General features: G+C 54.5%; 1 protein-coding gene across 3 annotated transcripts in view; it reads left to right on the top strand.

The window, feature by feature from the left end:
- LOC140455173 (uncharacterized) overlaps window positions 1-21,290 on the top strand; it is a 459,457-nt gene that overhangs the window by 135,569 nt on the left and 302,598 nt on the right. The gene's annotated exons all lie outside the window — the stretch shown is intronic.

The following is a 21,290-nucleotide window of genomic DNA, read 5'->3' as shown; positions in this document are numbered from 1 at the left end:
TACCCGATGGGACAGTCACACTGTCTAACTGTAGTCTCTCTGTCCCTGGGCAGTGCTGTGGGATTACCCGATGGACAGTCACACTGTCTAACTGTAGTCTCTGTGTCCCTGGGCAGTGTTGAGGGATTACCCGATGGGACAGTCACACTGTCTAACTGTAGTCTCTCTGTCCCTGGGCAGTGCTGTGGGATTACCCGATGGGACTGTCACACTGTCTAACTGTAGTCTCTGTGTCCCTGGGCAGTGCTGAGGGATTACCCGATGGGACTGACACTCTGTCTAACTGTAGTCTCTCTGTCCCTGGGCAGTGCTGAGGGATTACCCGATGGGACAGTCACACTGTCTAACTGTAGTCTCTCTGTCCCTGGGCAGTGCTGAGGGATTACCCGATGGGCGACACCTGTCTAACTGTAGTCTCTCTGTCCCTGGCAGTGCTGAGGGATTACCCCGATGGGACAGTCACACTGTCTAACTGTAGTCTCTCTGTCCCTGGGCAGTGCTGTGGGATTACCCGATGGGACAGTCACACTGTCTAACTGTAGTCTCTGTGTCCCTGGGCAGTGCTGAGGGATTACCCGATGGGACAGTCACACTGTCTAACTGTAGTCTCTGTGTCCCTGGGCAGTGCTGAGGGATTACCCGATGGGACAGTCACACTGTCTAACTGTAGTCTCTCTCTGTCCCTGGGCAGTGCTGAGGGATTACCCGATGGGACAGTCACACTGTCTAACTGTAGTCTCTCTGTCCCTGGGCAGTGCTGAGGGATTACCCGATGGGACAGTCACACTGTCTAACTGTAGTCTCTCTGTCCTGGGCAGTGCTGAGGGATTACCCGATGGGACAGTCACACTGTCTAACTGTAGTCTCTCTGTCCCTGGGCAGTGCTGAGGGATTACCCGATGGGACAGTCACACTGTCTAACTGTAGTCTCTCTGTCCCTGGGCAGTGCTGAGGGATTACCCGATGGGACAGTCACACTGTCTAACTGTAGTCTCTCTGTCTCTGGGCAGTGCTGAGGGATTACCCGATGGGACAGTCACACTGTCTAACTGTAGTCTCTCTGTCCCTGGGCAGTGCTGTGGGATTACCCGATGGGACAGTCACACTGTCTAACTGTAGTCTCTCTGTGTCCCTGGGCAGTGCTGAGGGATTACCCGATGGGACTGTCACACTGTCTAACTGTAGTCTCTGTGTCCCTGGGCAGTGCTGAGGGATTACCCGATGGGACAGTCACACTGTCTAACTGTAGTCTCTCTGTCCCTGGGCAGTGCTGAGGGATTACCCGATGGGACAGTCACACTGTCTAACTGTAGTCTCTCTGTGTCCCTGGGCAGTGCTGAGGGATTACCCGATGGGACTGTCACACTGTCTAACTGTAGTCTCTGTGTCCCTGGGCAGTGCTGAGGGATTACCCGATGGGACAGTCACACTGTCTAACTGTAGTCTCTCTGTCCCTGGGCAGTGCTGAGGGATTACCCGATGGGACAGTCACACTGTCTAACTGTAGTCTCTCTCTGTCCCTGGGCAGTGCTGTGGGATTACCCGATGGGACAGTCACACTGTCTAACTGTAGTCTCTCTGTCCCTGGGCAGTGCTGAGGGATTACCCGATGGGACAGTCACACTGTCTAACTGTAGTCTCTCTGTCCCTGGGCAGTGCTGTGGGATAACCCGATGGGACAGTCACACTGTCTAACTGTAGTCTCTGTGTCCCTGGGCAGTGCTGAGGGATTACCCGATGGGACAGTCACACTGTCTAACTGTAGTCTCTCTGTCCCTGGGCAGTGCTGTGGGATTACCCGATGGGACAGTCACACTGTCTAACTGTAGTCTCTGTGTCCCTGGGCAGTGCTGAGGGATTACCCGATGGGACAGTCACACTGTCTAACTGTAGTCTCTGTGTCCCTGGGCAGTGCTGAGGGATTACCCGATGGGACAGTCACACTGTCTAACTGTAGTCCTCTCTGTCCCTGGGCAGTGCTGAGGGATTACCCGATGGGACAGTCACACTGTCTAACTGTAGTCTCTCTGTCCCTGGGCAGTGCTGAGGGATTACCCGATGGGACAGTCACACTGTCTAACTGTAGTCTCTCTGTCCCTGGGCAGTGCTGAGGGATTACCCGATGGGACAGTCACACTGTCTAACTGTAGTCTCTCTGTCCCTGGGCAGTGCTGAGGGATTACCCGATGGGACAGTCACACTGTCTAACTGTAGTCTCTCTCTGTCCCTGGCAGTGCTGAGGGATTACCCGATGGGACAGTCACAGCTGTCTAACTGTAGTCTCTCTGTCTCTGGGCAGTGCTGAGGGATTACCCGATGGGACAGTCACACTGTCTAACTGTAGTCTCTCTGTCCCTGGGCAGTGCTGTGGGATTACCCGATGGGACAGTCACACTGTCTAACTGTAGTCTCTCTGTGTCCCTGGGCAGTGCTGAGGGATTACCCGATGGGACAGTCACACTGTCTAACTGTAGTCTCTGTGTCCCTGGGCAGTGCTGAGGGATTACCCGATGGGACAGTCACACTGTCTAACTGTAGTCTCTCTGTCCCTGGGCAGTGCTGAGGGATTACCCGATGGGACAGTCACACTGTCTAACTGTAGTCTCTCTGTGTCCCTGGGCAGTGCTGAGGGATTACCCGATGGGACAGTCACACTGTCTAACTGTAGTCTCTCGTGTCCCCTGGCAGTGCTGAGGGATTACCCGATGGGACAGTCACACTGTCTAACTGTAGTCTCTCTGTCCCTGGGCAGTGCTGAGGGATTACCCGATGGGACAGTCACACTGTCTAACTGTAGTCTCTCTGTCCCTGGGCAGTGCTGAGGGATTACCCGATGGGACAGTCACACTGTCTAACTGTAGTCTCTCTCTGTCCCTGGGCAGTGCTGAGGGATTACCCGATGGGACAGTCACACTGTCTAACTGTAGTCTCTCTGTCCCTGGGCAGTGCTGAGGGATTACCCGATGGGACAGTCACACTGTCTAACTGTAGTCTCTCTCTGTCCCTGGGCAGTGCTGAGGGATTACCCGATGGGACAGTCACACTGTCTAACTGTAGTCTCTCTGTCTCTGGGCAGTGCTGAGGGATTACCCGATGGGACAGTCACACTGTCTAACTGTAGTCTCTCTGTCCTGGGCAGTGCTGTGGGATTACCCGATGGGACAGTCACACTGTCTAACTGTAGTCTCTCTGTGTCCCTGGGCAGTGCTGAGGGATTACCCGATGGGACTGTCACACTGTCTAACTGTAGTCTCTGTGTCCCTGGGCAGTGCTGAGGGATTACCCGATGGGACAGTCACACTGTCTAACTGTAGTCTCTCTGTCCCTGGGCAGTGCTGAGGGATTACCCGATGGGACAGTCACACTGTCTAACTGTAGTCTCTCTGTGTCCCTGGGCAGTGCTGAGGGATTACCCGATGGGACTGTCACACTGTCTAACTGTAGTCTCTGTGTCCCTGGGCAGTGCTGAGGGATTACCCGATGGGACAGTCACACTGTCTAACTGTAGTCTCTCTGTCCCTGGGCAGTGCTGAGGGATTACCCGATGGGACAGTCACACTGTCTAACTGTAGTCTCTCTGTCCCTGGGCAGTGCTGAGGGATTACCCGATGGGACAGTCACACTGTCTAACTGTAGTCTCTCTGTCCCTGGGCAGTGCTGAGGGATTACCCGATGGGACAGTCACACTGTCTAACTGTAGTCTCTCTGTCCCTGGGCAGTGCTGAGGGATTACCCGATGGGACAGTCACACTGTCTAACTGTAGTCTCTCTGTCCCTGGGCAGTGCTGAGGGATTACCCGATGGGACAGTCACACTGTCTAACTGTAGTCTCTCTGTCCCTGGGCAGTGCTGAGGGATTACCCGATGGGACAGTCACACTGTCTAACTGTAGTCTCTGTGTCCCTGGGCAGTGCTGAGGGATTACCCGATGGGACAGTCACACTGTCTAACTGTAGTCTCTCTGTCCCTGGGCAGTGCTGAGGGATTACCCGATGGGACAGTCACACTGTCTAACTGTAGTCTCTCTGTGTCCCTGGGCAGTGCTGAGGGATTACCCGATGGGACAGTCACACTGTCTAACTGTAGTCTCTCTGTCCCTGGGCAGTGCTGAGGGATTACCCGATGGGACAGTCACACTGTCTAACTGTAGTCTCTCGTGTCCCTGGGCAGTGCTGAGGGATTACCCGATGGGACAGTCACACTGTCTAACTGTAGTCTCTGTGTCCCTGGGCAGTGCTGAGGGATTACCCGATGGGACAGTCACACTGTCTAACTGTAGTCTCTCTGTCCCTGGGCAGTGCTGAGGGATTACCCGATGGGACAGTCACACTGTCTAACTGTAGTCTCTCTGTCCCTGGGCAGTGCTGAGGGATTACCCGATGGGACAGTCACACTGTCTAACTGTAGTCTCTCTGTCCCTGGGCAGTGCTGAGGGATTACCCGATGGGACAGTCACACTGTCTAACTGTAGTCTCTCTGTCCCTGGGCAGTGCTGAGGGATTACCCGATGGGACAGTCACACTGTCTAACTGTAGTCTCTCTGTCCCTGGGCAGTGCTGAGGGATTACCCGATGGGACAGTCACACTGTCTAACTGTAGTCTCTCTGTCCCTGGGCAGTGCTGAGGGATTACCCGATGGGACAGTCACACTGTCTAACTGTAGTCTCTGTGTCCCTGGGCAGTGCTGAGGGATTACCCGATGGGACAGTCACACTGTCTAACTGTAGTCTCTCTGTCCCCTGGCAGTGCTGAGGGATTACCCGATGGGACAGTCACACTGTCTAACTGTAGTCTCTCTGTCCCTGGGCAGTGCTGAGGGATTACCCGATGGGACAGTCACACTGTCTAACTGTAGTCTCTCTGTCCCTGGGCAGTGCTGAGGGATTACCCGATGGGACAGTCACACTGTCTAACTGTAGTCTCTCTGTCCCTGGGCAGTGCTGAGGGATTACCCGATGGGACAGTCACACTGTCTAACTGTAGTCTCTGTGTCCCTGGGCAGTGCTGAGGGATTACCCGATGGGACTGTCACACTGTCTAACTGTAGTCTCTCTGTCCCTGGGCAGTGCTGAGGGATTACCCGATGGGACAGTCACACTGTCTAACTGTAGTCTCTCTGTCCCTGGGCAGTGCTGAGGGATTACCCGATGGGACAGTCACACTGTCTAACTGTAGTCTCTCTGTCCCTGGGCAGTGCTGAGGGATTACCCGATGGGACAGTCACACTGTCTAACTGTAGTCTCTCTGTCCCTGGGCAGTGCTGAGGGATTACCCGATGGGACAGTCACACTGTCTAACTGTAGTCTCTCTGTCCCTGGGCAGTGCTGAGGGATTACCCGATGGGACAGTCACACTGTCTAACTGTAGTCTCTGTGTCCCTGGGCAGTGCTGAGGGATTACCCGATGGGACAGTCACACTGTCTAACTGTAGTCTCTGTGTCCCTGGGCAGTGCTGAGGGATTACCCGATGGGACAGTCACACTGTCTAACTGTAGTCTCTCTGTCCCTGGGCAGTGCTGAGGGATTACCCGATGGGACAGTCACACTGTCTAACTGTAGTCTCTGTGTCCCTGGGCAGTGCTGAGGGATTACCCGATGGGACAGTCACACTGTCTAACTGTAGTCTCTCTGTCCCTGGGCAGTGCTGAGGGATTACCCGATGGGACAGTCACACTGTCTAACTGTAGTCTCTCTGTCCCTGGGCAGTGCTGAGGGATTACCCGATGGGACAGTCACACTGTCTAACTGTAGTCTCTCTGTCCCTGGGCAGTGCTGAGGGATTACCCGATGGGACAGTCACACTGTCTAACTGTAGTCTCTCTGTCCCTGGGCAGTGCTGAGGGATTACCCGATGGGACAGTCACACTGTCTAACTGTAGTCTCTCTGTCCCTGGGCAGTGCTGAGGGATTACCCGATGGGACAGTCACACTGTCTAACTGTAGTCTCTCTGTCCCTGGGCAGTGCGAGGGATTACCCGATGGGACAGTCACACTGTCTAACTGTAGTCTCTCTGTCCCTGGGCAGTGCTGAGGGATTACCGATGGGACAGTCACACTGTCTAACTGTAGTCTCTCTGTCCCTGGGCAGTGCTGAGGGATTACCCGATGGGACAGTCACACTGTCTAACTGTAGTCTCTCTGTCCCTGGGCAGTGCTGAGGGATTACCCGATGGGGACAGTCACACTGTCTAACTGTAGTCTCTCTGTCCCTGGGCAGTGCTGAGGGATTACCCGATGGGACAGTCACACTGTCTAACTGTAGTCTCTCTGTCCCTGGGCAGTGCTGAGGGATTACTCGATGGGACAGTCACACTGTCTAACTGTAGTCTCTCTGTCCCTGGGCAGTGCTGAGGGATTACCCGATGGGACTGTCACACTGTCTAACTGTAGTCTCTCTGTCCCTGGGCAGTGCTGAGGGATTACCCGATGGGACAGTCACACTGTCTAACTGTAGTCCTCTGTGTCCCTGGGCAGTGCTGAGGGATTACCCGATGGGACTGTCACACTGTCTAACTGTAGTCTCTCTGTCCCTGGGCAGTGCTGAGGGATTACCCGATGGGACTGACACACTGTCTAACTGTAGTCTCTCTGTCCCTGGGCAGTGCTGAGGGATTACCCGATGGGACAGTCACACTGTCTAACTGTAGTCTCTGTGTCCCTGGGCAGTGCTGAGGGATTACCCGATGGGACAGTCACACTGTCTAACTGTAGTCTCTGTGTCCCTGGGCAGTGCTGAGGGATTACCCGATGGGACCGTCACACTGTCTAACTGTAGTCTCTGTGTCCCTGGGCAGTGCTGAGGGATTACCCGATGGGACAGTCACACTGTCTAACTGTAGTCTCTCTCTGTCCCTGGGCAGTGCTGAGGGATTACCCGATGGGACTGTCACACTGTCTAACTGTAGTCTCTCTGTCCCTGGGCAGTGCTGAGGGATTACCCGATGGGACAGTCACACTGTCTAACTGTAGTCTCTCTGTCCCTGGGCAGTGCTGAGTGATTACCCGATGGGACAGTCACACTGTCTAACTGTAGTCTCTCTGTCCCTGGGCAGTGCTGAGGGATTACCCGATGGGACAGTCACACTGTCTAACTGTAGTCTCTCTGTCCCTGGGCAGTGCTGAGGGATTACCCGATGGGACAGTCACACTGTCTAACTGTAGTCTCTCTGTCCCTGGGCAGTGCTGAGGGATTACCCGATGGGACTGACACACTGTCTAACTGTAGTCTCTGTGTCCCTGGGCAGTGCTGAGGGATTACCCGATGGGACTGTCACACTGTCTAACTGTAGTCTCTCTGTCCCTGGGCAGTGCTGAGGGATTACCCGATGGGACTGACACACTGTCTAACTGTAGTCTCTCTGTCCCTGGGCAGTGCTGAGGGATTACCCGATGGGACAGTCACACTGTCTAACTGTAGTCTCTCTGTCCCTGGGCAGTGCTGAGGGATTACCCGATGGGACAGTCACACTGTCTAACTGTAGTCTCTGTGTCCCTGGGCAGTGCTGAGGGATTACCCCATGGGACAGTCACACTGTCTAACTGTAGTCTCTCTGTCCCTGGGCAGTGCTGAGGGATTACCCGATGGGACAGTCACACTGTCTAACTGTAGTCTCTCTGTCCCTGGGCAGTGCTGTGGGATTACCCGATGGGACTGTCACACTGTCTAACTGTAGTCTCTCTGTCCCTGGGCAGTGCTGAGGGATTACCCGATGGGACTGTCACACTGTCTAACTGTAGTCTCTCTGTCCCTGGGCAGTGCTGAGGGATTACCCGATGGGACTGTCACACTGTCTAACTGTAGTCTCTCTGTCCCTGGGCAGTGCTGAGGGATTACCCGATGGGACAGTCACACTGTCTAACTGTAGTCTCTGTGTCCCTGGGCAGTGCTGAGGGATTACCCGATGGGACAGTCACACTGTCTAACTGTAGTCTCTCTGTCCCTGGGCAGTGCTGTGGGATTACCCGATGGGACTGTCACACTGTCTAACTGTAGTCTCTCTGTCCCTGGGCAGTGCTGTGGGATTACCCGATGGGACAGTCACACTGTCTAACTGTAGTCTCTCTGTCCCTGGGCAGTGCTGTGGGATTACCCGATGGGACAGTCACACTGTCTAACTGTAGTCTCTGTGTCCCTGGGCAGTGCTGAGGGATTACCCGATGGGACAGTCACACTGTCTAACTGTAGTCTCTCTGTCCCTGGGCAGTGCTGAGGGATTACCCGATGGGACTGTCACACTGTCTAACTGTAGTCTCTGTGTCCCTGGGCAGTGCTGAGGGATTACCCGATGGGACAGTCACACTGTCTAACTGTAGTCTCTCTGTCCCTGGGCAGTGCTGAGGGATTACCCGATGGGACAGTCACACTGTCTAACTGTAGTCTCTGTGTCCCTGGGCAGTGCTGAGGGATTACCCGATGGGACAGTCACACTGTCTAACTGTAGTCTCTGTGTCCCTGGGCAGTGCTGAGGGATTACCCGATGGGACTGTCACACTGTCTAACTGTAGTCTCTCTGTCCCTGGGCAGTGCTGAGGGATTACCCGATGGGACAGTCACACTGTCTAACTGTAGTCTCTCTGTCCCTGGGCAGTGCTGAGGGATTACCCGATGGGACAGTCACACTGTCTAACTGTAGTCTCTGTGTCCCTGGGCAGTGCTGAGGGATTACCCGATGGGACTGTCACACTGTCTAACTGTAGTCTCTCTGTCCCTGGGCAGTGCTGAGGGATTACCCGATGGGACAGTCACACTGTCTAACTGTAGTCTCTGTGTCCCTGGGCAGTGCTGAGGGATTACCCGATGGGACAGTCACACTGTCTAACTGTAGTCTCTGTGTCCCTGGGCAGTGCTGAGGGATTACCCGATGGGACAGTCACACTGTCTAACTGTAGTCTCTCTGTCCCTGGGCAGTGCTGAGGGATTACCCGATGGGACAGTCACACTGTCTAACTGTAGTCTCTGTGTCCCTGGGCAGTGCTGAGGGATTACCCGATGGGACAGTCACACTGTCTAACTGTAGTCTCTGTGTCCCTGGGCAGTGCTGAGGGATTACCCGATGGGACAGTCACACTGTCTAACTGTAGTCTCTCTGTCCCTGGGCAGTGCTGAGGGATTACCCGATGGGACAGTCACACTGTCTAACTGTAGTCTCTCTGTCCCTGGGCAGTGCTGAGGGATTACCCGATGGGACAGTCACACTGTCTAACTGTAGTCTCTCTCTGTCCCTGGGCAGTGCTGAGGGATTACCCGATGGGACAGTCACACTGTCTAACTGTAGTCTCTCTGTCCCTGGGCAGTGCTGAGGGATTACCCGATGGGACTGTCACACTGTCTAACTGTAGTCTCTCTGTCCCTGGGCAGTGCTGAGGGATTACCCGATGGGACAGTCACACTGTCTAACTGTAGTCTCTGTGTCCCTGGGCAGTGCTGAGGGATTACCCGATGGGACTGTCACACTGTCTAACTGTAGTCTCTGTGTCCCTGGGCAGTGCTGAGGGATTACCCGATGGGACTGTCACACTGTCTAACTGTAGTCTCTCTGTCCCTGGGCAGTGCTGAGGGATTACCCGATGGGACTGTCACACTGTCTAACTGTAGTCTCTGTGTCCCTGGGCAGTGCTGAGGGATTACCCGATGGGACAGTCACACTGTCTAACTGTAGTCTCTGTGTCCCTGGGCAGTGCTGAGGGATTACCCGATGGGACAGTCACACTGTCTAACTGTAGTCTCTGTGTCCCTGGGCAGTGCTGTGGGATTACCCGATGGGACTGACACTCTGTCTAACTGTAGTCTCTGTGTCCCTGGGCAGTGCTGAGGGATTACCCGATGGGACAGTCACACTGTCTAACTGTAGTCTCTCTGTCCCTGGGCAGTGCTGAGGGATTACCCGATGGGACTGTCACACTGTCTAACTGTAGTCTCTCTGTCCCTGGGCAGTGCTGAGGGATTACCCGATGGGACAGTCACACTGTCTAACTGTAGTCTCTCTGTCCCTGGGCAGTGCTGAGGGATTACCCGATGGGACTGACACACTGTCTAACTGTAGTCTCTCTCTGTCCCTGGGCAGTGCTGAGGGATTACCCGATGGGACAGTCACACTGTCTAACTGTAGTCTCTCTGTCCCTGGGCAGTGCTGAGGGATTACCCGATGGGACTGTCACACTGTCTAACTGTAGTCTCTGTGTCCCTGGGCAGTGCTGAGGGATTACCCGATGGGACAGTCACACTGTCTAACTGTAGTCTCCCTCTGTCCCTGGGCAGTGCTGTGGGATTACCCGATGGGACTGACACACTGTCTAACTGTAGTCTCTCTGTCCCTGGGCAGTGCTGTGGGATTACCCGATGGGACAGTCACACTGTCTAACTGTAGTCTCTGTGTCCCTGGGCAGTGCTGAGGGATTACCCGATGGGACTGACACTCTGTCTAACTGTAGTCTCTCTGTCCCTGGGCAGTGCTGAGGGATTACCCGATGGGACAGTCACACTGTCTAACTGTAGTCTCTGTGTCCCTGGGCAGTGCTGTGGGATTACCCGATGGGACTGACACTCTGTCTAACTGTAGTCTCTGTGTCCCTGGGCAGTGCTGAGGGATTACCCGATGGGACAGTCACACTGTCTAACTGTAGTCTCTGTGTCCCTGGGCAGTGCTGAGGGATTACCCGATGGGACAGTCACACTGTCTAACTGTAGTCTCTCTGTCCCTGGGCAGTGCTGAGGGATTACCCGATGGGACAGTCACACTGTCTAACTGTAGTCTCTCTGTCCCTGGGCAGTGCTGAGGGATTACCCGATGGGACAGTCACACTGTCTAACTGTAGTCTCTCTGTCCCTGGGCAGTGCTGAGGGATTACCCGATGGGACAGTCACACTGTCTAACTGTAGTCTCTCTGTCCCTGGGCAGTGCTGAGGGATTACCCGATGGGACAGTCACACTGTCTAACTGTAGTCTCTCTGTCCCTGGGCAGTGCTGAGGGATTACCCGATGGGACTGACACACTGTCTAACTGTAGTCTCTCTGTCCCTGGGCAGTGCTGAGGGATTACCCGATGGGACTGTCACACTGTCTAACTGTAGTCTCTCTGTCCCTGGGCAGTGCTGAGGGATTACCCGATGGGACAGTCACACTGTCTAACTGTAGTCTCTCTGTCCCTGGGCAGTGCTGAGGGATTACCCGATGGGACAGTCACACTGTCTAACTGTAGTCTCTCTGTCCCTGGGCAGTGCTGAGGGATTACCCGATGGGACAGTCACACTGTCTAACTGTAGTCTCTCTCTGTCCCTGGGCAGTGTTGAGGGATTACCCGATGGGACAGTCACACTGTCTAACTGTAGTCTCTCTGTCCCAGGGCAGTGCTGAGGGATGACCCGATGGGACAGTCACACTGTCTAACTGTAGTCTCTGTGTCCCTGGGCAGTGCTGAGGGATTACCCGATGGGACTGTCACACTGTCTAACTGTAGTCTCTCTGTCCCAGGGCAGTGCTGAGGGATTACCCGATGGGACAGTCACACTGTCTAACTGTAGTCTCTGTGTCCCTGGGCAGTGCTGAGGGATTACCCGATGGGACTGTCACACTGTCTAACTGTAGTCTCTGTGTCCCTGGGCAGTGCTGAGGGATTACCCGATGGGACTGTCACACTGTCTAACTGTAGTCTCTCTGTCCCTGGGCAGTGCTGAGGGATTACCCGATGGGACAGTCACACTGTCTAACTGTAGTCTCTGTGTCCCTGGGCAGTGCTGAGGGATTACCCGATGGGACTGACACACTGTCTAACTGTAGTCTCTCTGTCCCAGGACAGTGCTGAGGGATTACCCGATGGGACTGTCACACTGTCTAACTGTAGTCTCTGTGTCCCTGGGCAGTGCTGAGGGATTACCCGATGGGACTGTCACACTGTCTAACTGTAGTCTCTGTGTCCCTGGGCAGTGCTGAGGGATTACCCGATGGGACTGTCACACTGTCTAACTGTAGTCTCTCTGTCCCTGGGCAGTGCTGAGGGATTACCCGATGGGACAGTCACACTGTCTAACTGTAGTCTCTGTGTCCCTGGGCAGTGCTGAGGGATTACCCGATGGGACAGTCACACTGTCTAACTGTAGTCTCTCTGTCCCTGGGCAGTGCTGAGGGATTACCCGATGGGACAGTCACACTGTCTAACTGTAGTCTCTGTGTCCCTGGGCAGTGCTGAGGGATTACCCGATGGGACAGTCACACTGTCTAACTGTAGTCTCTCTGTCCCTGGGCAGTGCTGAGGGATTACCCGATGGGACTGTCACACTGTCTAACTGTAGTCTCTGTGTCCCTGGGCAGTGCTGAGGGATTACCCGATGGGACTGTCACACTGTGTAACTGTAGTCTCTCTGTCCCTGGGCAGTGCTGAGGGATTACCCGATGGGACAGTCACACTGTCTGACTGTAGTCTCTCTCTGTCCCTGGGCAGTGCTGAGGGATTACCCGATGGGACAGTCACACTGTCTAACTGTAGTCTCTGTGTCCCTGGGCAGTGCTGAGGGATTACCCGATGGGACTGTCACACTGTCTAACTGTAGTCTCTGTGTCCCTGGGCAGTGCTGAGGGATTACCCGATGGGACAGTCACACTGTCTAACTGTAGTCTCTCTGTCCCTGGGCAGTGCTGAGGGATTACCCGATGGGACTGTCACACTGTCTAACTGTAGTCTCTGTGTCCCTGGGCAGTGCTGAGGGATTACCCGATGGGACTGTCACACTGTCTAACTGTAGTCTCTCTGTCCCTGGGCAGTGCTGAGGGATTACCCGATGGGACAGTCACACTGTCTAACTGTAGTCTCTCTGTCCCTGGGCAGTGCTGAGGGATTACCCGATGGGACTGTCACACTGTCTAACTGTAGTCTCTGTGTCCCTGGGCAGTGTTGAGGGATTACCCGATGGGACAGTCACACTGTCTAACTGTAGTCTCTGTGTCCCTGGGCAGTGTTGAGGGATTACCCGATGGGACTGACACACTGTCTAACTGTAGTCTCTCTGTCCCTGGGCAGTGCTGTGGGATTACCCGATGGGACAGTCACTCTGTCTAACTGTAGTCTCTCTGTCCCTGGGCAGTGCTGAGGGATTACCCGATGGGACAGTCACACTGTCTAACTGTAGTCTCTCTGTCCCTGGGCAGTGCTGAGGGATTACCCGATGGGACAGTCACACTGTCTAACTGTAGTCTCTCTGTCCCTGGGCAGTGCTGAGGGATTACCCGATGGGACAGTCACACTGTCTAACTGTAGTCTCTCTCTGTCCCTGGGCAGTGCTGAGGGATTACTCGATGGGACAGTCACACTGTCTAACTGTAGTCTCTCTGTCCCTGGGCAGTGCTGAGTGATTACCCGATGGGACTGTCACTCTCTCTAACTGTAGTCTCTCTGTCCCTGGGCAGTGCTGAGGGATTACCCGATGGGACAGTCACACTGTCTAACTGTAGTCTCTCTCTGTCCCTGGGCAGTGCTGAGGGATTACTCGATGGGACAGTCACACTGTCTAACTGTAGTCTCTCTGTCCCTGGGCAGTGCTGAGGGATTACCCGATGGGACAATCACTCTGTCTAACTGTAGTCTCTCTGTCCCTGGGCAGTGCTGAGGGATTACCCGATGGGACAGTCACACTGTCTAACTGTAGTCTCTCTGTCCCTGGGCAGTGCTGAGGGATTACCCGATGGGACAGTCACACTGTCTAACTGTAGTCTCTCTGTCCCTGGGCAGTGCTGAGGGATTACCCGATGGGACTGTCACACTGTCTAACTGTAGTCTCTCTGTCCCTGGGCAGTGCTGAGGGATTACCCGATGGGACAGTCACACTGTCTAACTGTAGTCTCTCTCTGTCCCTGGGCAGTGCTGAGGGATTACCCGATGGGACAGTCACACTGTCTAACTGTAGTCTCTGTGTCCCTGGGCAGTGCTGAGGGATTACCCGATGGGACTGACACACTGTCTAACTGTAGTCTCTCTGTCCCTGGGCAGTGCTGAGGGATTACCCGATGGGACTGTCACACTGTCTAACTGTAGTCTCTCTGTCTCTGGGCAGTGCTGAGGGATTACCCGATGGGACTGTCACACTGTCTAACTGTAGTCTCTCTGTCCCTGGGCAGTGCTGAGGGATTACCCGATGGGACAGTCACACTCTCTAACTGTAGTCTCTCTGTCCCTGGGCAGTGCTGAGGGATTACCCGATGGGACTGTCACACTGTCTAACTGTAGTCTCTCTCTGTCCCTGGGCAGTGCTGAGGGATTACCCGATGGGACAGTCACACTCTCTAACTGTAGTCTCTCTGTCCCTGGGCAGTGCTGAGGGATTACCCGATGGGACAGTCACACTGTCTAACTGTAGTCTCTCTCTGTCCCTGGGCAGTGCTGAGGGATTACCCGATGGGACAGTCACACTGTCTAACTGTAGTCTCTCTGTCCCTGGGCAGTGCTGTGGGATTACCCGATGGGACAGTCACACTGTCTAACTGTAGTCTCTCTGTCTCTGGGCAGTGCTGAGGGATTACCCGATGGGACAGTCACACTGTCTAACTGTAGTCTCTCTGTCTCTGGGCAGTGCTGAGGGATTACCCGATGGGACTGTCACACTGTCTAACTGTAGTCTCTCTGTCCCTGGGCAGTGCTGAGGGATTACCCGATGGGACTGTCACACTGTCTAACTGTAGTCTCTGTGTCCCTGGGCAGTGCTGAGGGATTACCCGATGGGACTGTCACACTGTCTAACTGTAGTCTCTCTGTCCCTGGGCAGTGCTGAGGGATTACCCGATGGGACAGTCACACTGTCTAACTGTAGTCTCTCTGTCCCTGGGCAGTGCTGAGGGATTACCCGATGGGACTGTCACACTGTCTAACTGTAGTCTCTCTGTCCCTGGGCAGTGTTGAGGGATTACCCGATGGGACAGTCACACTGTCTAACTGTAGTCTCTGTGTCCCTGGGCAGTGTTGAGGGATTACCCGATGGGACTGACACACTGTCTAACTGTAGTCTCTCTGTCCCTGGGCAGTGCTGTGGGATTACCCGATGGGACAGTCACTCTGTCTAACTGTAGTCTCTCTGTCCCTGGGCAGTGCTGAGGGATTACCCGATGGGACAGTCACACTGTCTAACTGTAGTCTCTCTGTCCCTGGGCAGTGCTGAGGGATTACCCGATGGGACAGTCACACTGTCTAACTGTAGTCTCTCTGTCCCTGGGCAGTGCTGAGGGATTACCCGATGGGACAGTCACACTGTCTAACTGTAGTCTCTCTCTGTCCCTGGGCAGTGCTGAGGGATTACTCGATGGGACAGTCACACTGTCTAACTGTAGTCTCTCTGTCCCTGGGCAGTGCTGAGGGATTACCCGATGGGACTGTCACTCTGTCTAACTGTAGTCTCTCTGTCCCTGGGCAGTGCTGAGGGATTACCCGATGGGACAGTCACACTGTCTAACTGTAGTCTCTCTCTGTCCCTGGGCAGTGCTGAGGGATTACTCGATGGGACAGTCACACTGTCTAACTGTAGTCTCTCTGTCCCTGGGCAGTGCTGAGGGATTACCCGATGGGACAGTCACTCTGTCTAACTGTAGTCTCTCTGTCCCTGGGCAGTGCTGAGGGATTACCCGATGGGACAGTCACACTGTCTAACTGTAGTCTCTCTGTCCCTGGGCAGTGCTGAGGGATTACCCGATGGGACAGTCACACTGTCTAACTGTAGTCTCTCTGTCCCTGGGCAGTGCTGAGGGATTACCCGATGGGACAGTCACACTGTCTAACTGTAGTCTCTCTGTCCCTGGGCAGTGCTGAGGGATTACCCGATGGGACAGTCACACTGTCTAACTGTAGTCTCTCTGTCCCTGGGCAGTGCTGAGGGATTACCCGATGGGACAGTCACACTGTCTAACTGTAGTCTCTCTCTGTCCCTGGGCAGTGCTGAGGGATTACCCGATGGGACAGTCACACTGTCTAACTGTAGTCTCTGTGTCCCTGGGCAGTGCTGAGGGATTACCCGATGGGACTGACACACTGTCTAACTGTAGTCTCTCTGTCCCTGGGCAGTGCTGAGGGATTACCCGATGGGACTGTCACACTGTCTAACTGTAGTCTCTCTGTCTCTGGGCAGTGCTGAGGGATTACCCGATGGGACTGTCACACTGTCTAACTGTAGTCTCTCTGTCCCTGGGCAGTGCTGAGGGATTACCCGATGGGACAGTCACACTCTCTAACTGTAGTCTCTCTGTCCCTGGGCAGTGCTGAGGGATTACCCGATGGGACTGTCACACTGTCTAACTGTAGTCTCTCTCTGTCCCTGGGCAGTGCTGAGGGATTACCCGATGGGACAGTCACACTGTCTAACTGTAGTCTCTCTGTCCCTGGGCAGTGCTGAGGGATTACCCGATGGGACAGTCACACTGTCTAACTGTAGTCTCTCTCTGTCCCTGGGCAGTGCTGAGGGATTACCCGATGGGACAGTCACACTGTCTAACTGTAGTCTCTCTGTCCCTGGGCAGTGCTGTGGGATTACCCGATGGGACAGTCACACTGTCTAACTGTAGTCTCTCTGTCTCTGGGCAGTGCTGAGGGATTACCCGATGGGATAGTCACACTGTCTAACTGTAGTCTCTCTGTCTCTGGGCAGTGCTGAGGGATTACCCGATGGGACAGTCACACTGTCTAACTGTAGTCTCTGTGTCCCTGGGCAGTGCTGTGGGATTACCCGATGGGACTGTCACACTGTCTAACTGTAGTCTCTCTGTCCCTGGGCAGTGCTGTGGGATTACCCGATGGGACAGTCACACTGTCTAACTGTAGTCTCTCTGTCTCTGGGCAGTGCTGAGGGATTACCCGATGGGACTGACACACTGTCTAACTGTAGTCTCTCTGTCCCTGGGCAGTGCTGAGGGATTACCCGATGGGACTGACACACTGTCTAACTGTAGTCTCTCTGTCTCTGGGCAGTGCTGAGGGATTACCCGATGGGACAGTCACACTGTCTAACTGTAGTCTCTCTGTCCCTGGGCAGTGCTGTGGGATTACCCGATGGGACAGTCACACTGTCTAACTGTAGTCTCTGTGTCCCTGGGCAGTGCTGAGGGATTACCCGATGGGACAGTCACACTGTCTAACTGTAGTCTCTCTGTCCCTGGGCAGTGCTGAGGGATTACCCGATGGGACAGTCACACTGTCTAACTGTAGTCTCTCTGTCCCTGGGCAGTGCTGAGGGATTACCCGATGGGACAGTCACACTGTCTAACTGTAGTCTCTGTGTCCCTGGGCAATGCTGAGGGATTACCCGATGGGACTGTCACACTGTCTAACTGTAGTCTCTCTGTCCCTGGGCAGTGCTGAGGGATTACCCGATGGGACAGTCACACTGTCTAACTGTAGTCTCTCTGTCCCTGGGCAGTGCTGAGGGATTACCCGATGGGACAGTCACACTGTCTAACTGTAGTCTCTCTCTGTCCCTGGGCAGTGTTGAGGGATTACCCGATGGGACAGTCACACTGTCTAACTGTAGTCTCTCTGTCCCAGGGCAGTGCTGAGGGATGACCCGATGGGACAGTCACACTGTCTAACTGTAGTCTCTGTGTCCCTGGGCAGTGCTGAGGGATTACCCGATGGGACTGTCACACTGTCTAACTGTAGTCTCTCTGTCCCAGGGCAGTGCTGAGGGATTACCCGATGGGACAGTCACACTGTCTAACTGTAGTCTCTGTGTCCCTGGGCAGTGCTGAGGGATTACCCGATGGGACTGTCACACTGTCTAACTGTAGTCTCTGTGTCCCTGGGCAGTGCTGAGGGATTACCCGATGGGACTGTCACACTGTCTAACTGTAGTCTCTCTGTCCCTGGGCAGTGCTGAGGGATTACCCGATGGGACAGTCACACTGTCTAACTGTAGTCTCTGTGTCCCTGGGCAGTGCTGAGGGATTACCCGATGGGACTGACACACTGTCTAACTGTAGTCTCTCTGTCCCAGGACAGTGCTGAGGGATTACCCGATGGGACTGTCACACTGTCTAACTGTAGTCTCTGTGTCCCTGGGCAGTGCTGAGGGATTACCCGATGGGACTGTCACACTGTCTAACTGTAGTCTCTGTGTTCCTGGGCAGTGCTGAGGGATTACCCGATGGGACTGTCACACTGTCTAACTGTAGTCTCTCTGTCCCTGGGCAGTGCTGAGGGATTACCCGATGGGACTGTCACACTGTCTAACTGTAGTCTCTCTGTCCCTGGGCAGTGCTGAGGGATTACCCGATGGGACAGTCACACTGTCTAACTGTAGTCTCTCTGTCCCTGGGCAGTGCTGAGGGATTACCCGATGGGACTGTCACACTGTCTAACTGTAGTCTCTGTGTCCCTGGGCAGTGCTGAGGGATTACCCGATGGGACAGTCACACTGTCTAACTGTAGTCTCTGTGTCCCTGGGCAGTTCTGAGGGATTACCCGATGGGACTGTCACACTGTCTAACTGTAGTCTCTCTGTCCCTGGGCAGTGCTGAGGGATTACCCGATGGGACTGTCACACTGTCTAACTGTAGTCTCTCTGTCCCTGGGCAGTGCTGTGGGATGACCCGATGGGACAGTCACACTGTCTAACTGTAGTCTCTCTGTCCCTGGGCAGTGCTGAGGGATTAACCGATGGGACAGTCACACTGTCTAACTGTAGTCTCTCTGTCCCTGGGCAGTGCTGTGGGATTACCCGATGGGACAGTCACACTGTCTAACTGTAGTCTCTCTGTCCCTGGGCAGTGCTGAGGGATTACCCGATGGGACAGTCACACTGTCTAACTGTAGTCTCTCTGTCCCTGGGCAGTGCTGAGGGATTACCCGATGGGACAGTCACACTGTCTAACTGTAGTCTCTCTGTCCCTGGGCAGTGCTGAGGGATTACCCGATGGGACAGTCACACTGTCTAACTGTAGTCTTTCTGTCCCTGGGCAGTGCTGTGGGATTACCCGATGGGACAGTCACAGTGTCTAACTGTAGTCTCTCTGTCCCTGGGCAGTGCTGAGGGATTACTCGATGGGACAGTCACACTGTCTAACTGTAGTCTCTCTGTCCCTGGGCAGTGCTGTGGGATTACCCGATGGGACAGTCACACTGTCTAACTGTAGTCTTTCTGTCCCTGGGCAGTGCTGAGGGATTACCCGATGGGACAGTCACACTGTCTAACTGTAGTCTTTCTGTCCCTGGGCAGTGCTGAGGGATTACCCGATGGGACTGTCACACTGTCTAACTGTAGTCTCTCTGTCCCTGGGCAATGCTGAGGGATTACCGAATGGGACTGACACACTGTCTAACTGTAGTCTCTCTGTCCCTGGGCAGTGCTGAGGGATTACCCGATGGGACAGTCACACTGTCTAACTGTAGTCTCTCTGTCCCTGGGCAGTGCTGTGGGATTACCCGATGGGACAGTCACAGTGTCTAACTGTAGTCTCTGTGTCCCTGGGCAGTGCTGAGGGATTACCCGATGGGACAGTCACACTGTCTAACTGTAGTCTCTCTGTCCCTGGGCAATGCTGAGGGATTACCCGATGGGACTGACACACTGTCTAACTGTAGTCTCTCTGTCCCTGGGCAGTGTTGAGGGATTACCCGATGGGACAGTCACTCTGTCTAACTGTAGTCTCTCTGTCCCTGGGCAGTGTTGAGGGATTACCCGATGGGACAGTCACACTGTCTAACTGTAGTCTCTCTGTCCATGGGCAGTGCTGAGGGATTACCCGATGGGACTGTCACACTGTCTAACTGTAGTCTCTCTGTCCCTGGGCAGTGCTGAGGGATTACCCGATGGGACAGTCATACTGTCTAACTGTAGTCTCTCTGTCCCTGGGCAGTGCTGAGTGATTACCCGATGGGACTGTCACACTGTCTAACTGTAGTCTCTCTGTCCCTGGGCAGTGCTGAGGGATTACCCGATGGGACAGTCACACTGTCTAACTGTAGTCTCTCTGTCCCTGGGCAGTGTTGAGGGATTACCCGATGGGACTGACACACTGTCTAACTGTCGTCTCTGTGACCCTGGGCAGTGCTGAGGGATTACCCGATGGGACAGTCACACTGTCTAACTGTAGTCTCTCTCTGTCCCTGGGCAGTGCTGAGGGATTACCCGATGGGACAGTCACACTGTCTAACTGTAGTCTCTCTGTCCCTGGGCAGTGCTGAGTGATTACCCGATGGGACAGTCACACTGTCTAACTGTAGTCTCTCTGTCCCTGGGCAGTGCTGAGGGATTACCTGATGGGACTGACACACTGTCTAACTGTAGTCTCTGTGTCCCTGGGCAGTGCTGTGGGATTACCCGATGGGACTGTCACACTGTCTAACTGTAGTCTCTCTCTGTCCCTGGGCAGTGTTGAGGGATTACCCGATGGGACTGTCACACTGTCTAACTGTAGTCTCTGTGTCCCTGGGCAGTGCTGAGGGATTACCCGATGGGACTGTCACACTGTCTAACTGTAGTCTCTCTGTCCCTGGGCAGTGTTGAGGGATTACCCGATGGGACAGTCACACTGTCTAACTGTAGTCTCTCTGTCCCTGGGCAGTGTTGAGGGATTACCCGATGGGACTGACACACTGTCTAACTGTAGTCTCTCTCTCCCTGGGCAGTGCTGAGGGATTACCCGATGGGACTGACACACTGTCTAACTGTAGTCTCTCTGTCCCTGGGCAGTGCTGTGGGATTACCCGATGGGACTGTCACACTGTCTAACTGTAGTCTCTGTGTCCCTGGGCAGTGCTGAGGGATTACCCGATGGGACAGTCACACTGTCTAACTGTAGTCTCTCTGTCCCTGGGCAGTGCTGTGGGATTACCCGATGGGACAGTCACACTGTCTAACTGTAGTCTCTCTGTCCCTGGGCAGTGCTGAGGGATTACCCGATGGGACAGTCACACTGTCTAACTGTAGTCTCTCTGTCCCTGGGCAGTGCTGAGGGATTACCCGATGGGACAGTCACACTGTCTAACTGTAGTCTCTGTGTCCCTGGGCAGTGCTGAGGGATTACCCGATGGGACTGTCACACTGTCTAACTGTAGTCTCTCTGTCCCTGGGCAGTGCTGTGGGATTACCCGATGGGACAGTCACACTGTCTAACTGTAGTCTCTCTGTCCCTGGGCAGTGCTGAGGGATTACCCGATGGGTCTGTCACACTGTCTAACTGTAGTCTCTCTGTCCCTGGGCAGTGCTGAGGGATTACCCGATGGGACAGTCACACTGTCTAACTGTAGTCTCTGTGTCCCTGGGCAGTGCTGAGGGATTACCCGATGGGACAGTCACACTGTCTAACTGTAGTCTCTCTGTCCCT

The sequence above is a fragment of the Chiloscyllium punctatum genome, chromosome 30 (genome assembly GCF_047496795.1).
Source record: "Chiloscyllium punctatum isolate Juve2018m chromosome 30, sChiPun1.3, whole genome shotgun sequence".
Taxonomy (NCBI): Eukaryota; Metazoa; Chordata; class Chondrichthyes; order Orectolobiformes; family Hemiscylliidae; genus Chiloscyllium; species Chiloscyllium punctatum.
Note: the sequence above shows the minus strand (reverse complement) of the source record. Positions and strands in the feature narration are given on the sequence as shown.